The following is a 6,099-nucleotide window of genomic DNA, read 5'->3' on the forward strand; positions in this document are numbered from 1 at the left end:
CCTCTGTTTAAACGGACCCGGCCACACCCCCCCGACCAGTGGATTGGCTGGCTGGGCTCTGACGTGGCCGGGATCCCCCGGGCAATGGGGGACAAAGTCCCCCACCTCCGGTGGGGAGTGGGTGGCCACACAGTCCACTGCAACCTCTCGCCACTGGAAGTGGAGCACATTTATGGGAAGGGGGCAGAACTCAGGAGCATAGCAAACTGCCTTCCGTACGCCCAAAAAAATCCAGGCAACGTCATGTCAATGTGGCATTTCAGTCTGCCATCATGATTCAAAATGGCACCTGGCATCCAAACATCGATGCAGACCACTGCCCCCCCCATTGGAAACCTTGCACCAAGTTGATATCTGGAGAGGTGGCTGAACCTATGCCAAAAAATGGACAAGGCCATGCCAAAGTCGTATTTGGGCTGCCACCATGATTCAAAATGGCTCCCGGCATCCAAAAATCAACAAAGATTGCCGCCCCGACCTCAGGAACCCTCTTGCTGAGTTTGGTGGTGATATTTTGACAGAGAACAAATGGAAGCTCCTGCAACCAAACCATGGAAGCCCCGTCGGATGTTTGGCTTCGAAAAACTGTTTGCAAACCGGAATAGTCACTTCTGAGTTTGCAATGTCTGGGAGCCAAAATGTTCGGGAACTAAGCTGTTCGAAAACCAAGGTACGACTGTACTTGGTGCAAGACAGCTTCTTACGTTCCTCTATTCTGTTAGGATAGGTGAAGTTAGCTATGCTAATCTCTCCTGGCAAGCTCTTGTCTGTTTATTGCCATTAACTAATCAAAACCAAGTTACTAGCTCTCAAGCTTTCTTGGAAGCCAGCCCTTTCCCTTAATCTCAGATGTGTTGGAGGCCTTTGCAACAGAGTGAGAGGAACTACCCTGAATGTACTCAGAGGCACACTTTTAATTATTACATCAGATGCTCAGCAGCTGAAGCTTTGCTGAACCAGATTTCTTTTCTTTTGCCGTTTTCTAGTTTGCAATTATTCTTTCAAACCAAGTCCCTACCCCAGCCTGTTTACTGTGGCAGATGTTCCCATTCCTTTACGAAGGAAGACCCTATAATCCTTGAAAGGCTGAGCGCTGTCTCCGACATTCAGCAAAGCATTTAATGCAGCCTAGTCTGTGCCCCTTGAATAGTTCTTGAATAGCAACTTGAAAAGGGGAGTGTGTGTGTGTGTGTGAAAAATTGTCCTCATTGGGCTGTGTGAGCCAAAAAGATGCCCTCTATTCCTCATCCTTGAATGGCCTTGTCAGCTCACTGTCTCGATTTTCTGCATTGCCCAAGCGGTTTTGCTTTTTCTAGGCTGGAATTGTCTTTGACAGCGAAGTTTTCTTGGGGTCGGCCAGGGAGTCAATTTGGGGGGAGGCAGGGAATGTTTGGGGGAGTTGTTCTGTTCATGTCTTTAACCTGTGTCCTCTTGCAGGAAAGAATCTGTTTGGAATGTTTTTAAATTGGTATTTTGCAGGGGGCTTTTATAAGGCTGTTCAGAAGCACCAAAATGCATTTTGTAGCAGGAGCTGACACTTAAGCAATCAGAATAGCCTGCTTAATAGCAGTTGAAACGATGGCCTTGCAACTCATAGAATAGCAACCCCTCTCACTTTCTCTCTCTGTGTATCTTACCTTCTTCTAGGATTAATTAATTTGGGGCAATGAACAAGCCCATTTGTACTTCAGTTGAAAGGGTGGGAAAATGCAGCCTTTCATCACCCTGACTGTGAGGCTGATGGGCTCTGCAAATTAAAAGGGTAACTAATTTGGTGTTAAGTAATCTTGTATGCCCACTTTGAGGACTTGGCTGTTCAAATCAGGAGCTGAGGCACAAGGCAGTAGTCAGGAGCAAAGCATAAGTCAGTTGAGAAGCAAGCCCAAAGTCTGCTTTTGTTGCTGATTTTTAAATGAATATTTTGTACCATTTTATGTAAACTGCTTAGAGACTTTTAAACTGCTTAGAGACTTTGTTGTTTTCCAGGCCTTTTAATTGAGGTAGTTTAGGCTTTTAATTCTTTTTTTTAAATGATATTTATTAAGAGTTTCAAGAGTACAAAAAAGAGAAGAAGAAAAAAGAAGAAAAAATACATAAAAACCAATACAACAACACAACAAAAAAGAAAAAAAAGAAAAATACAAATCCCATATTACATATCTTTATCTTTCATTTGCTTATTTCCTTGACCTCCTCACACCTCCCTTTTTGTGTTCTAGCTTAATTAGTTATTTCAGCAAATTCTTTCCATCTTTCTCAATTTTTATTGAATAATTTATCTTAACAGTCTAACCTATTAATTAACTCAGCAAATCCTTTCCATCTTTCACCATATTCTGTTATTCAATTTGCCTTAATTTGTTTAACCTTATCTTACCGTAAAATACCTTAAAACTTAAAGCTTAATACTTATTTATACATAACTCCTTATATCATTTCTACTAAAGCCAGATAGTTTCATTCCAACATTTCCCCTAATATTCATTAATTTTACACTAATTCCCAAAATAAATTTTTCTCTTTATAGACTTTCTTCCAATTTTCATCCAACGTCCCTTCTTCCTGGTCTCAGGTTATGTCAGTCCTTACTGTCCATTCCATCTAGTCCATCAACCTGGTAATCTTATGTCCGAGGCTCTTAAATCTCTTCCATGCCCCTTCTGCAGATCTTCTTCTTCTTGTTTATACTTGCACTTTTCCTTGTCTTTTGTTGGTCTCTTTCTTAATTTCTTTCCTTTCTCATTGAGGAGTAGGTCTCTGGGGGATTCCAGCCGATAGTTATCTCCATCTCCCCTCATCAGACCAGCCCATTCCCCACAGTCCCACTCCCCGCAGTCATCAATGTAATCCAAAAAACAATTAACAGCATATTTCAAAGTCCCTCCAAAGTTAAGAGCCTCCTCAGCTCCAGGCTCCCCCTGGCCCACTCCAAATTCAATCTTCAAAAACAGCGGCTTATGCTCCTGCAGGGCCTCAGATCTCTCCATTTGTATTACTTGAGGTGCAACCACCACCTCCTCCATTATCATCTGCCCTTGCACTTGTCCAGTCGAACCAGTTTCCTGAGTTGGTCCCTGTATGATTTCTGTGTCAGTATTCCCTGTTTGTCCGCATTTACTGACTACAACAGTCATCAAATCCAACTTCTCATTCATCAGATCCATCTTCTCATGCAACTGCTCCAGCAAAGCATTTGTCTTACAAAAAGCAAGCACCAAGACTTCCTCCCAACACATTTTTATTCAAGGTCAGAAGACTGGTCCCACGATCTTAATCTCGCAGCTGTAAAGTCCCCTAGTAGACTGCAGCAACAATTTAACAAGCTCCCTCTAGAGGAGACAATTTCTATTTGTGTCCATCTTTTTAAAGCATATCCAACAAAGGAAAGTTACTTTCATTTTTCAAATATTTTGTTTCTTTAGGATGCAAAAGGCAACATTGGAATCAGTTTGTTTCTCTTTTTTAGCTATCTGTCAAAATGTTCCATTCACAGTCAATGAACGTCTCCGACAATTTCTGTCTCTGACACCCCGTTCCCTGGTTTGAGACGGTGGAAACTTATTTTTCTTTTACTCCCTCTCCTGCAGGCTTGAACAGTCAAAATCCCCCCCCCCATTTCTCCTGCTTCCAAGGGGGTTTTAGTGGTTATAAATGAAGGAAATTTCGACCTTTACAAACGACTTTCCAGGCTATTAGCTTACAAGGTTTTTGCTTCAGTCTATTTACAAAAAGCGGAAGGCGGACTTCCTGTTTTAAACCTTCCCGCTTCAGTGCCAAATTAGGGTGTTTCTTGATCCAATTTTCCGTTTCTACTCACGGGTACTTGTTTAGAGTCCAATTGTCCACAGGAAAAAGTCAGCGCTCTCCGGCAATGGCTATGCGGCTTCCCTCCATGAAAGTAGCAATCAGTTCGCAGCACTGCGCCGCTCACCCCACTTCGCTCCGGAGCCCCAAAATGGGGTTCCCCGCGAGTAGGGGAGGCGCTCCTGGTGCCCTGCCGAACCCCATGTTCCCAGGCTTCCTCCACCTGGGATTTCTAGCGGGTCCCCACCTTAGGCTTTTAATTCTTAAATCTGTTTTTTTATTGAGGGGGAGGCAAGTGAGTTCTATTTTATCATATTTATGTGATCCCCATTTTTTTCATTGTTTTATGTTTTCCTTTGTATTTCAGTGGGTTTTTAAGGAACTTATTTTACTTATTTATTGCAATCTGTCCAGAGAGCCTTGTAGAGATGGAAAGGACCACAAGAGTCATCTAGTCCAACCCCTGTGCCATGAAGGAATATTTTGCGTGATGTGGGTCTTGAACTCACAACCCTGAGATTGAGTGTCTTATGCTCTACCGACTGAGCCAACCCAGCAATGTCAAAATAAAGTCAGATAGCCACCCACCCTACATTCCAGAGGACAGCCTCCTATTTGACGGGCTTTCTGGTTCAAGTACAGTTTAGAGAACCAGAAGAAGGGAGAGCAGGGTGGCATGGGGGAGGGGCTTGAAGTTGTCAATCAAATGGAAGCACCTGGGTAGCACACTGAGCAGATGCACTCAGGTCGCCTGGTTACAGGCTTCCCCCATTATGGAGAGATGTATTTCTGTTTAAATTTCAGCAACTCTAAATGTGCATCCAGACATATAAATTGGCGCATGCAAATGTTATGCAGATCTGTGCCCTCTTTTTTGATGCTGCATATTTCCTCTCTCTTTTTTTGCCAATGGATATTTCTCCCCCCACCGGAGCAACAGTCCCTCCTCCTATTTCCTCCAAGCTCTTTTAAAGATCCAAAGGCTGTTAACTTGCTCTGAAGTTCTGAAGCTGAGCTTAGGCTTCAGATGGCATCTCCATCTCCCCTTGTTTACAGAAGGCAATTTTGCTGCTGTGGGACCTTTTGTCGGATTTCCATTTCATAAAACGGCTTGCAGGTCAGGAATTTGATGCTTTGTCAATAACTGGCAGGGCCAGCACTTGCTGGGAAGCTACAGAGTCACAGAGGTGGCGGTGTACCATTTTGCTTTTTCCAATTCGCCATCTCTGGCTGCTTACACATCATAAGTTTAAAGCACCCTCCCAAATTTTTTCCCCTGGGAGCTGTAGTTTGCTAAAGGTGCTGGGCATTGTACATTTGTAAGGGGTAAACTACAGTTCGAAGGATTCCTCTCTCTCCCTGTGTCACTGTGTGCTTTATCAATCAATCAATGTTTTTTACAGCAAACAGCCAGCATATTTAAATTTCTACATAATTCTCTACATAAGCAATAAATACGATCAATCTGGGGTTTAACAACCAGTATACTAATTAAGCGTATTTAAAATACATACATGGGACACGGGTGGCGCTGTAGTCAAAACAACTGAGCATAGGTTGGCGGTTCGAACCCCTGCAACGGGGTGAGCTCCCGTTGCTCGGTCCCAGCTCCTGCCAACCTAGCAGTTCGAAAGCACGTCAAAGTGCAAGTAGATAAATAGGTACCGCTCTGGCAGGAAGGTAAACAGCGTTTCCATGCAGTGCTCTAGTTCTCCAGAAGTGGCTTAGTCATGCTGGCCACATGACCTGGAAAAACTGTCTGTGGACAAACGTCGGCTCCCTTGGCCAGTAAAGCAAGATGAGTGCCACAACCCCAGAGTCATTCACAACTGGACTTAACAGTCGGGGTCCTTTACCTTTAGCTTGGAAATACATAAGTAGAAGAATAAAACACCATACAGGTTTAAAAGATCAAGAGATTTAGCTAAGAACTGTAGCAGTTCGTGACAATTTATGTAGCTGTTTAATCTTTTGCTTTCTTTGACTTATGGCTATTGCACAAAACCTTGCTACATTTCTAGTAACATGAATTCCAGTCAGACAAGAGGTAGTTTAAATAGTATTCCTCCATCCTCACTGGCAGTTTTCGTACCAGCGGAGTTATGAGAGAGGCTCTGGAATCGGAATGAAATCTACAATGAAAAAGAACACGGCCCACTGTTTCTATCTGACTGCTCTGACATGGACAGCTCCGCTCACTGTGAGGGATTTTTCTGTATCTCCCTTCCAGTAGAGCAGATGGCATGACATTAAATTCGGCTTGCGTAAAAATGCCTTTCTAAATTTGTGGATAGT

This window comes from Podarcis raffonei, chromosome 5 (genome assembly GCF_027172205.1).
Source record: "Podarcis raffonei isolate rPodRaf1 chromosome 5, rPodRaf1.pri, whole genome shotgun sequence".
NCBI lineage: Eukaryota > Metazoa > Chordata > Lepidosauria > Squamata > Lacertidae > Podarcis > Podarcis raffonei.